The following is a 13,015-nucleotide window of genomic DNA, read 5'->3' on the forward strand; positions in this document are numbered from 1 at the left end:
ACCTGAGAAGAAGAAGAATTATGATGGGTTTAAAATTCATATGTGAAGTTTTCAACAGTACCATTTTAATTACCAAACTGCTCCCCCCTCGTGAGTAGCACAGTTGGTATAATGACCGTCCTCCCAACACTGCGTGGAAAAGACCTGAATTCAAATCCCGTTAATTTTTATGGGCCTTTTTGACAACGTGGCACAGTTTTCTTTCCTATACTCTGCCAGAGGCCTGAAGACAGGATTTAGCAGAACCTCGAAATGTAATCAGCTGTATTAATTGTAGATTTACAGAAATATTATATACTGCGCAATGGCCTAAATTGCTGACGCGCATAAGAACCCCCCCTTCAACAACAACAACCAACCATGGTATTGTGTGGGCATTTTCAAAATTTCGAAGGGGCCAACTGTCAAGAACTATGTTCCATATGGGGACCCAAGGCAGAGGGTAGAGCCCTGGAGACTCCTCTAATAAATAATTTGGTGACAGATTGATGTTTTGAAGTTACTTTTACACTTCTATTCTGGAAATAACTCCTCGACCTATTAAAGCTAATGAGGACGCTTGGCATTATGTAATTGATCAATGGCGCACTCCCACCAAAGGGAATCAAAAGCACCCTCAAATCGATTAATAAAGCTAATTCATATTTTACCCGAGAAATTTCAACGTGAGATACAAGATTAGTAAGGGCACGCTTCACAATATCTATCTTATTTAAAAACCTCACAATATCTATCTTATTTAAAAACCTCACAATATCTATCTTATTTAAAAACCTCACAATATCTATCTTATTTAAAAACCATACTGACGCGAAGAATTTAATTGTCGGGTTGAAAAATATTTATAATTCTGATTGCTTTGAAAGTGTTTTCCCAAATTCGCTAATAAAGTCTTAGGTCTGTGTGCTGTTTGGTCTGAATTAGGTGTGCCAGGTTTTTGTTTTATTTTTAGGGGTGCATTTTCCAAATGACTGGGAAGATTCCCTAAGCTAGACACTTGTGTTGTTTAAATAAGACTTCCTGCATTGATTCATGAAACTTTATTACTGAATCACATGAAAGCTCATCAGGTGGAAAGAGCTGATTTGAGATAGCTTTAACAGACTCATGCCAAGTAACCGTGTCAACATTTAGTAATAACTGTATTGTACATCTCCGGTCAGTGGATCGTAATTTTACTTAATTTATACAGCAGTTTTCATGGACCAGCCTTTCCTACAATCAAAACTAGATTTTGCTAAGAAGTATGTTTTTGTACCATCATGTCCTTGACATAATTCCTCGATAGTTATTTCTGTCTTTCCACTTCTGAAGTCGGCCAGTTTATTTTGAAAAATCCTGCGTGCTTGGTGGACTCGCTTTCGAAGATTAGAAAGCCCTCCAGTCGACCATGGAGCACATTTAGGCTGTAAAACTTTCTTATTCTGTGGAATAAAGTGTGGTCTGCGCGGGCAACACAATGGTATCGTCACCGTCCTCCCCACACCAGGTCGAAAAGGCCAGACTTCGAATCCCGTCAATTTTTGAGCAAGGAAATTTTGACCTCTTTGATAACGTGGCTGAGTTAATGGGTTTCAATCAAGGGTAGCATGGTTTTTTCCTCCCGGAAACTCCAGTTTTTCGTACAGCTATAATAACACGAACCAACCTGGGATCATCAATGAGAATGCGAGGCACAAACTTGGTTGAAACGAGTTCCCATTCCCAAAGATCAGATTAGAACAGATTGAAATGTCCCATGAGAAATACTAATTTCACTAGCAACTTCGTGGATAGTTAACCTTCAATTACTTCTGATTTAGATTACGAGCACAAGTGGCTGAATCATTGGTTTTTGAATTTTGAACGGCGGTCAAGCGACGTTGGACGGACCAGCGCCCTTCTCTAAACTTTTCAAATTAGTGAAAGTCTTTGAACGACACATAGAATCTTCTCCGAAAGCCGTTTTAGGATTTCATGGGATTCCTTGAACTTTTTTCTAATTAGACACAAAATGGTGATTTGATTTTTGTGTGCAAGGTTATAATGCGCCGGATACAAAATGTGATGCCAATTCGTTGCTCATTTTAAAATATTTCGAAACGCGCGCTAATTCAGACTGACAGCAGAAGAATCATTGAACATGTTATGACAAGTTATAATTCACTAAAACGCCACAATTTTAAAATACAAAGTCAGTCCCCGAACTTTTTGATCGCATCTAATACATAAAAGAAAAAAAAAAGGAAAGAGAAAACGGGGGTTGCAAAATTTTGTTATACAAATATAAAATCGCGTTATCTCAAATCCATAGATGGAGAGAGATTACTCTATTGATATATGCGTGTGTTCGAGGGCAGAAAAATTCAAAATAACGTGTGTCATACAGGATTATTAGATTAAAGAGAGAAATTTCTCCCCTGTCGTGTACCAAGTGAACAAAGAGTAAGAGCACTCTGCAAAAATTTAAGAAATCATCTTCAACAGCTATCATAAAAACAATTTGCTAAATGCAGAGAGCATCACCCTGAAATCAGGAGACTTGCCCTCTCGGTCCCAGTGCGATTTATGTACAACGCGGTCTTTCCACGTATTTAATTTTTATTTCCTTCTTTTGACATAATGAGGCTACATTTCATTTTTTGTGACTTGTAATGATCGCATATTCTGAAACCACCGTGTTCTGCTCCCAAAACCATTTAACATCACTGTCAACTGAAATTTATTATTGCTTTTGTTAATATTTCAGTCTATTTGCGTTACTGAAGAAGCTTATCTTTCTTAAGCGTTCTTCGACGGAGGGAGACTCGTGTAATTAATGGTGACATCTGAGCAGGCCATGTTCACGATCTACCCATCATTGAATAAAGTGTTCTCTGTCCTAGCAGCACTTGCCATCTCCAGGGACTTGTGAGGGGAACATGGAGACAGAACAGAACCAAAAATTTCGTGTTATTTAAGTTTGGAGAGTAATCGAATCTTGTGAACGAAAAAAATAATAATTAAGAGAAAGATTGGAACACATCAAAACAGTGATAAGAGAGGTTTTAGAGAACATTCGAAAAGTTCTGAACCTTATACCTTGTGTTTTTCTACTCGCTTTTATGAATTTTATATAATAGATACACTCCCATTATCTAAGGAATCGACCACTCCTTCGGAATGTGTGTGTATGTGTGTGCAATTCGGCGAGATAAGGGGCAATTGAATTTGGCAGCGATATGAACTTGGAGGAAGAGGTCGAGCTGACCCCTGGGGTAGCACTATGGTTGTAATCACCGTCCTTCCACACCGAGTGAAACTTCGTCATTGACAGGAGTAATTCGTATGATCTTTCTTTCTTTCATAATGTGACTCAGTATCTCTCTTAATATTGGCAACATGATGTAAGGAAGCAAAATAATAATAATTATAAATTGCCCCTTTCACTGCCTATTTCTGCTAATGATTTTGTCCAAACCTTCTCTAATCATTCACAGAACTCCATGAGCTGACCTAGCTCAGAACACTTACTATCGGATTGTATAATTACTCCCTAGGTCTTTTTCGTTCTGCACTGTTTGAGTGTGATGTACTCAAATGGTATATTTTATTCTGGGATTACTGCTACTGACATGTAGTACTTTGCATTTATCACTGTTAAATGCTCAATTACTATTTTGCAGCCCATCTTCTTAGTTTATCTGGATCCCTCCTCTTGAAGTACTATAACATGATTACTGTCATTAATCAGCGTGCCCACCTTTGTATCATCAAAAAATTTAGAAATACCTACGTTAACACCTTCATGTTTGAAATATCTACATCAATACAGGCTTTGGATGTCATTTTTGGATGTCATATTTGGATGTCAATTCATCGACATTCAAACCATCTGTAGCATATCCAGCACTTAATAGTACGTACATCCTACCATTAGTAAGGAATATAAGGCCCGTCATGATGAGATCTAATCTTCTTTAGATTTCGAGGGTAAAGCTATAAAAAGGTGTTTGAAAAAGCCGGCCGCTAGATAATCCACAAGACTGAACTTATTGATAACTCTCTAGGAGGCATACGAATCAGCTAGTGTATAATCACTCTGCCTTTAGTCTCTCAGATGACTGGAGGGAGTCCGAGTAGAGTGTAAGTAGGGAAGGGGGCATTATGAGTATATTTTTTCTGTGTGTACGCCATATCCAAATTTTCATTTCTTTGTAAATTGCTCTCTACCATCTTTTCTTTACTACTGAATACCGTATATCATGGATAGTTAAAGTAAGAGAACAAACTTATCTGCGAAAAGATTTACAACTCCCAAACACTTCCTCGATTACTTCATAAATATGTACATGGTCTAAATGCAAATCTCAATGATGTCCATTTCTATTTCCATCTACTGGAACTGACCCACCTTCCCGTGGTGTGGACGAGTATTAATTAATTAATATCTTTATTGCAGGCAGTGAATGGTTACATGATTGCCGGATGCAATAATACCCGTAACAGCGACAATGCTAGGAGTAACTGGAAGCAACCCTCCTGGTGATCGCTGCTTTTAGTTAGCCAAGAGGCCAGCACATCACAACAACACAACATACATAAAATTCACAAACATGACACTACTCCAAGTCTGGCCGAGTTTACAGAGTCTATTAAAACCTGCAGTAATGCGAGGTGGATTTGAACTGACGTTCAAGGAGCCGCCCTAACAATAACACATGTCCACTTCCATGTATGTATGTATGTATGTATATAGGTAACGGCGGCACCTAGAATGCTAGTTCAAATCTTCAGTTTGTCAGTGTGAATTTACAAACTATGTAAAAATAGGCCAGACATGTTATTAATGTCATGTTTGAGTAATAATGCTATGTTACCATGTTTTGTTGTACTGGCCTCTTGGCTACCCAGGGTCAATGATCGCCTGGAAAATTGACCCTAAGTACTCGTCCCCACTGCTTGAGGGTGGAGCAGATTTAACAGCAGGAACTCGTTCTGTATAGTTAGATTAAGTTATGTTAGGGCCTTACGTAGGAGCTGCTTATTGTTGATTTTAATTTTCGGTGGCCTCCTAATGTCCAATTTGCCTCAACACAAGCAAAAAGATTAGAAGAGCTAAATTAGCACTATTTACCAATGCCAGACGAAAATTTCCACTAATCAACAAATTAAGGTCATCCGCATAAGCAGTTATTTTGGTATGATCAAAAACTTTTGAGATTCAGTTCTGCAGTACCATATTCCATATTATAAGGGTTTCAAATCGACCCCGGAGGGCATCCTCTGGAAATTTCTCGAAGGATCTGCTTGTGTTTAGATTTTACGACAACTGATCTACCAGAAAAATCACTCCTGAAAAGACAGTACAGTTGTGGGGGGCAATGTGCTAAGCGAAGACTTTTGAGGGCGCTTCCCCACCAGAGGGAATGGAAAGCTCCCTCGAAGTCAATAAACTATATTTAGATGCTGAGTTCTCAATATGAGAAAGAAATTCCACCAATGCATCCTCACAAGACTACTTATCGGCTCAAAATCAAAATTGACTAGGAGAAAGTAAATTATGTGTTTGTAAAAACTACAGTAAACGTAAAGTCATAAGTTTTTCTAACTGTTTTCCTAGATTAGATAGCAACGCTATAGGTCTACAGGTTCTGTTATTGATATTTTAGGTCTACAGATTAGTTTAAGCATGGCAAAAGAATGGAAAGGTGCCCTACATTAAACAGTTATTGAACAATATTATAAGTACTACATTCATTCTCAATTTAATAAATCTTGTTATAAAAACATTTTCGACTAAATCCATACCGACCAAATCCATACCTCGACCAAATCCAATCTATTGTTTCTTCAGAACAACTGAGAACGTAGTTTCAAGAATCCTGATACAAAACACCCTATGAATGCTCATTACCAGAAGTATGACTGAAATTTATCCATGTTAATCTTTTCTGAGTTGTAATAGCTTTAATGTAACTATTTTTCAAATTTCATTTCCACTTACGAAAAATCAAATTATTATATAAGGGTTATCCCTAATTGATTACATAAACCCGTATTTGTGTCTGTTAATTACGTGTGTACTCTTGTCAATTTGCCTGTTTTGCTGGACAAAAAAGCCACAGTTTATGGGGAGAAAAACCTTGCTATCTACGCCTGAGGCCGACTAACTCAGCCACGGAGTGAAAAAAAAAAACCCATAAAAGTTCCTTTGCATCTACCCATATATTTATTTTGTCTGTAAATTGTTTGTGTTCTCTGGTCGATTTACCTGTTTTGCTGGACGAAATAACCCCAGTTTCTGGAGAAAAAAACCCTTGCTATCTATGACAGAATCCCAATTATCTGTTGATCCAACTGTTCATCTCAGTTGTCCTACGCCTGAGACCGACTAACTCAGCCACGTAGTGAGAAAAGCCCATATAGGTTCCTCACGTCATCGACGAGATTGGAACCAGAACCTTTTCCTCCCGGTGTGGAGAGGACGGAGAGGATCTTCATACCACTGTGCAGCCGACCGGGCTAGCCGAGTGGGTAAAGTACCTGCCCGGCAACCCAAAGGTCGCGGGTTCGATTCCCGCCTCGGGCTTGGATCAAAGTACTGCAAAAACCTTGGGAAGTGCAATATGGCCACAGAAGCCGATGCGCCAACAACTACCAAATCAATCAAAATACCACTGTGCTACCCCGCGCAAACTCATTTCCACTTACAACTATTGTTTTTTGGCCACCCGAATAATTAAATTCATCTGCCGTGCTGTGTCTTATGTCTGTTAATTTCATGTGTTCTACAGTAGATTTGTCTGTTTTGTTGGACGAGACACCCCAGTTTCTGGTGGAAAAACCTTGCTATCTATGCCTGAGACCGACTAGCTCAGCCACGGAGTGAAAAAAGCCCATTAAAGTTCCTCGCGTCATCGACGGGATTCGAACCCAAGCCTTTTCAACCCAGTGTGGGGAGGACGGTGACGATACCACTGTGCTACAGCGCAGACGTTTCCACTTAGAGTCTGCCAAGCCTAGCTTACTTTTTCTGACAGAATTCCAATTATCTGTTGATCCAACTGTTCAACTCAGTTGTCCTAATCTTTCTCTGTACGATTCCTCTTGCTTCAAAGGAGATACTTGTTCATACGTTCGCTCTGATATTTTCTGTCAGAGACTTAATAATTTGGAATCTCCTCTTTTCGATCTTCTCTGGCTTAAAATCTCTCTATCTCATTTTACCAAATTCATCAGTTACCTCTATCGATCTCCTAATCCCACTAATCACTTGGAATTTTTTGATGGCTTCTCCTTGAAGCTTGACTTTCTCCAGTCCAACTTCCCTAACAGTGAAGTAATCTTCCTTGGCGATTTTAATGCTCACAATCCAGCTGGCTTCAATTTTCTAGTCCTACGGACCCAGCTGTTCGAGATGCCGAGACTTCTGCAATTACTAATGAGCTCGCACAGATTGTTCCTTTACCAACCGGAATACCGAACTGTCCTAACAACACAGCCAACACTCTTGATCTTTTTCTCTTAAACAACCCTTATGAGTGCACAGTCAGGGGAGTGGCCCTCTAGGCACCTTAAATCACAACTCTGCGATGGTCTCTTTTCCAATGGAGCCTTCGAGGTTTTCTCAGCCTGGTGTCATTTGATATTACAATAATGCAAACTTGGATGATCTGGGTAATTTTTATATTTATTTTCGTTTAGATCACTGTTTTAAATCTTCTGATATCAATATTTGCTCAGATCATGTCAGTGAAATTATTCTTGTAGGGATGAAATCCCTTATTCCAATAAATGTGCTCAATACCTCCTGTCCACTTCCGTCAAAAGAATGTCAGAAAAATTTTGAACAATCTTGATGGCAAGAAAGTTCCAGATTCTGATGGTATTTCTCCACTAGTTCTCAAAACCATACTCCTGTTCTGTGTCGCTTTTTTACACTTTCTTATTCCAAAGGTGTATTCCCTTCTCCTTGGAAATTTGCTCATGTCCAGCCAGTTTCTAAAAAGGGTGACAAATTCCTCCTAACCAATAATTGTCCCACTGCCCTTACTGCAACTCTTTCTAACGTAATGGAGAAATCAATTAACCGCCAACTCTTAAACTATATAGAAACCTTCCATCTGATCAATGATATGGTTTCCATCAGTGTCGATCCACTTCTGATATACTGAACAAATTCAATCTTTTGATTGTGTTTATCATAAAGATCTTCTCAATTATCTTTCATCTTACAGTTTTCCAACTGTTTTTGAAATTGAGTATCCAGTTTTCTCTCGCTCACTGCGGGTGAGATAGACGGCTCGGTGTCTTCTAATGCTGGTGTTCCCCAAGGTTCAGTTCTTTCTCCCACTATTTTCCTCTAGTTTATTAATGACCGTCTTTAATTGACCGGAAATCCGATCCATAGTTCTGTTGATGATAGCACATTGCATTCCGCCTTCCAGTTTGAGAAACCTTGCCCTGCACAAACAGCTTCGACTTCTCGAATATCCACTACCAGTTCCTTAAATGCAGATCTCCAGGTAATCCTCCAGTGGAGCAAAGATAACTTAGTTGATTTCAGTTCTTCTAAAACTCAGTTCTGTCGTATATCTCGCAAAAAGGATTCTTCTGCTCCTATGATTATCTTCGATGACACTCAGATTTCTTGACAAGATTACATATCTCTATTAGGGATTACTCTGACTTCTAATCCCTCTTGGCATAAGCATATTACAAATATTGCTTCTTCTGCATCTAAAAAATTGGATTTTATCTTTTCTTCTCGGCATTACTTTTCTTCCAAACAGCTACTCACTCTATACAAAACTCAAATCCGCCCTACCATGGAATATTGTTCCCATATCTGGGTTTCTCCATAACCTCTCTCAGGCTTCTGGACTCTTTTCAAAAGAGGCAATTAAGCTAATTAATGACCTATCTCTAACAAAGTCTCTCCGCTTTCTGTCTAATAGATATTCTGTAACTACTGCATGCTTTTCCTATAGATACTTCCATGGGCACTGTCCTATAATTCATCTCTTCTCTTCCAAACCAGTCCGAACACGTGCCGCAAACAGTATTTGTCGGAATACTTTTATTGCCCAACTTAAAACTCACAGAATCAACTTTTCTTATTCCTCCTTTATTTCTTCAACTTTCAATTTCTGGAAGAACCTCTCTCTACAAGTATTTCCTGAAAATTATAATCTTCACAAATTCAGATCTAATGTCAACAAGTATCTCCTTTTATCTTCGCAACCTTAAACCCACGCAGGGTACAAAGTACTATAGGTTTTAATACCTTTGGTGCTTCTGGGTTTCATAAAAATAAAAGTAAAGTAATGTTAATGAAATGTTCATTAGGTTCTGGAATTATTCACTTGAACTGGAGAATTGCCAACAGCTCCTAAATCTGTAGTGATGTGATGGACAATTCTGCGTGTGCGCGCCAAAGCAACTAAGGCTATGAAGCGTCAGCATGTTGTGTTTGTAAATTGTGTATTTTGTGGTCGATTTGACGGCTTACTGAAAGAAAAATCCTATTTTCCGGGATGGGGAACCTTGCTATCCTCGCCTGTGGCTAACTCAGCTACGTTGTCCAAAAGAACCGATACAAATTCCAGCCGTCATAGATAGCATAGACAGCATTCGAGCTCATGTCTTTTCCGCCCTGTTGGGGGTGGGGGAAGGACAGCGATTCTATTCACTAGCTACCCGCGAAGGCAAGGACAATTAAAGACTAGCGAGTTTGACTTCTGTGAATGCAATAAGATGTAATTTTGTTATCAAAAATTATTTAATATTTTAGAAATTATTTAATTATCGATAATGTTATTTAATATTTTAATTGAATTTTTCGCTATATGCCTGTAGAATTTTTCCATTTCGGTACTGATTTTAAAGTTATTATGCGAACTGGTAAAGGTAAATGGATATTTCTACGCTGACCGCCAGAGGGAACTAGTTTCAGATTTTTTCTTTAATAATGCCTTCGTCTGGTAATAGTAGAGTAGACATTTTTTTTTTTATCATTCTAATCATGGGTGTCAATAAGCGAAAGAGAAGTACACTAACTCCAATCCTTGATTTTAGGGAACATTATAGACATATGTAAGTGAATATTAATTTTTGCTATTATCATTATCTTTGTGAGGTAATAATATCACGTTATTAGTCAATTCTAGAAAGAAGTTATTGTGATATTCATATTGAAGGTTAGTAAATCGTAGAAAATGAGATATATTCATAACAGAACTATAGTCATAATTCCAGGAAAAATACTAATCGAAATTTAAACTTAAAAATCGATATTGTAAAATGTATTTTAAATGGGAATTATTTTTCACTATATTTTGTGAGCTATTAGGGAGATAAGCCACATTTTTTCTTTTAATGCGTACTTTATAACTAATTGTGTAATACTGGTTGCTTGATAATTATAATCTGATTTTGTTCCATTAATTCGATTAAGTTTTATTTTATTTGTTCCATTAATTCGGTTAAATTCGAAGCTAACGGAAAATAAATTCATCGCGCTGTCTAAACATCGTTTGCTTTAACGCAGACGCTTTAGGTGAAATAAAATTCCAAAGAAGTCTCTGATCCTCCATTTGTTTGATAAAAATAGTTTTAAAATAAAAAAAAAATATATTATAAAGAAACATTTATTTTGCATTCTTTTAAGTTTTTTTTTTCGAGAAAGATTACTTTTTTACTCACATTTACTTGTTATAATATAAACGAAGCACTTCACCTAGTTAGACAGTGAGAAATCAAGAAGCACTTTTGAAACTGTAGCTGATCTTTGATTTTTTAATGTTTTTCAACCAAGCTACTAATGACGAAACCATAAAGACTCGCTTGTGTGCTCTTTTGTTTTGCCATTCATATCTGACTGGTATTAATGCGATTTGAAGTCCCCACTTCCTGTAAGAGTGACATGTAAACAAGCATAGGTTTCTCTGGTAAACCTAGAGTCGGAAATAAGTAGTTAGAAATATGAAAGTCTTAGAACTGCTACTTCCGACTTGGTAGTGAAGAGAGAAAGAAAATGAACCTCTTTTCTGTTATACTGAGTCCTGTTTCCTTGACTAGCAAAATACCAGTGACAGATGCGCACTGCAAGTCTCATATAGGTGTCGCTGTATGTAACATCAACTGCAAGCGGTGTTTCAAAGCAGAATTGTCAGTCATTGTGCCTTTTGGTCGCTGTAGGGAACGATGTGCACGCGCTACTCCGATCAGCGTAATGACACCACGAGGATGATGTACATCGATAAGATGTAGGCCCATCGCTTACCGTAAGTATTCGCATTTTATTTTAAACCAAACGTTTTAATATTGGCTTCGGTTTAGATATGCAAAGCCACGTAGCAACAGAAAAAAATTAATTTGTTTTTCATCAGAATCGCTTTAAGGATTCTGATGAAAAATCTTCTTCCTCCGCAAATTTCTATTTTATTTTATTTTTTCGTGATCGCAAAAATTAGTTCATTGCTTCAATTGCTATGATTTAATTTGGGCAAACTGTATACAGGGGATGGCGATTACCCTCCTTTTAGTATTAGTATTAGCAATGGCCACATGGCGCATGGAAGCCTATGGCTTATGCTGCACCAGCCAAAAAAAAAATAAAATAAAATAAAAATAAATAAATAAATAATAATAATAATACGAAGAAAATTTAAATAATAATAAGAGAAAAGGAAATAGACAACCTATGCGTTTCCCTCCTCCGGTAGGTAATCAAGCTGACCTTTGAATTTCCCCAAACTATGAGCCTCTACCACCCATGTAGGTAATTTATTCCAGCAATTTATAACTCGCTGGCTAAAATAAAACTTCGTGCAGTCCAGTATAAACATCTCCCCCACCGTAACTTGAAATTATGGCCCCTAGTTCTAGAATCATTTCTAACCGTGAAAATTTCGTCCTCATTCATTGACTTATGCATCTTTGAGCCTTAAACACCTCAATCAAGTCTCCTCTAAGGTGTCTATTTACCAAACTCTGCATCCCACATATTCGAAGTCTTTCCTCATATGGACGCCCTTTTGCCGATCGCACCAGGCGAGTTACCCATCTTTGGACCGTTTCAAGTGCTTAATGTCTTTCTTTAGGTGCAGTCTCCATACAGTATTCCAAGTGTGGTCTACCAATACCCTTATGTACTTGGATTATGACTTCATTATCTCTACTAGCAATTGTTCGATAAATAATCGATAGGGCACCATGGACCTTCCTTGCAACCTGTCTACAATGTCCGGAGAACTTCATGTCTGACCGTATCATAAAACCCAAGTCCATTCCCTCTACTACCGGCTTTAGTTCAGCTCCACCAAGTGTATAAGATATTCTGGGGTTGCTGGACCACAGTTGTAAAACCTTGCATTTTCCTAGATTAAATCATAGCTGCCAGTTTTCTGACCATCCCTGAAGTCTATCTAGGTCACCCTGAAGAAGCTCTGCTTGCCAGTGATCATTAACTACTCTACCAATCTTTACATCTGAAGGAGGAGGGGGCTAGATGGGCTAATATCATTCCCGATCCGACCTGCATCCTCATCTTCCAATATAAAAATTTAAAAAAATATATGCTTTACGAACCTCGTGGGACATTTTGTAGGTTTGAAGTTTTGGGATTGTACAAAATTATGATGCCTGTCATTGTCGATCTTACTCTATTAAAAAATAAAAGAAGCAAGGAACAATATACCTTCTGTGGAACGAGCTCCTTTATCTCCCTAGGTGTATACATAAAGCTTAAAAATCTCTTTTAGAAAGAAGAGGTCTACCTTGAGAGCCTACAGTGTTGACAAGAAATATGTAAGTGGGAAGAGCGAAGGGCAAACTTGTAAGAAAATGGAAACCACTTCAGTGAAGCCTTGTTGCTATTCATTTCCTGTAACTGTTTTAATTAATCAAATTCGGACAGGCTGCCGTGAGTAGAATACAGATATACGTGTCATTATGGACAGGTAATGAAGCTGGAAGATTAATCCCCACATCTCCCAAAGGCTATTGAAAATTAGGATCATTGACATAGCTCGTATACAGGAACCACTAACCT

General features: G+C 38.0%; 1 protein-coding gene across 3 annotated transcripts in view; it reads left to right on the forward strand.

The window, feature by feature from the left end:
* The first annotated feature begins 11,145 nt into the window (after positions 1-11,145).
* LOC150083905 (epidermal growth factor-like protein 8) overlaps positions 11,146-13,015 on the forward strand; it is a 113,611-nt gene continuing 111,741 nt past the window's right edge. For all 3 annotated transcript variants that reach the window (XM_090374945.1, XM_090374946.1, XM_090374947.1), the window contains exon 1: positions 11,146-11,246. The gene's annotated coding sequence lies outside the window, so the exon portion shown is untranslated. The remainder of the gene's footprint in view (positions 11,247-13,015) is intronic.

This window comes from Mastigoproctus giganteus, chromosome 6 (assembly GCF_048544385.1).
Source record: "Mastigoproctus giganteus isolate SK-2022 chromosome 6, ASM4854438v1, whole genome shotgun sequence".
In the NCBI taxonomy this organism is placed as follows: domain Eukaryota; kingdom Metazoa; phylum Arthropoda; class Arachnida; order Uropygi; family Thelyphonidae; genus Mastigoproctus; species Mastigoproctus giganteus.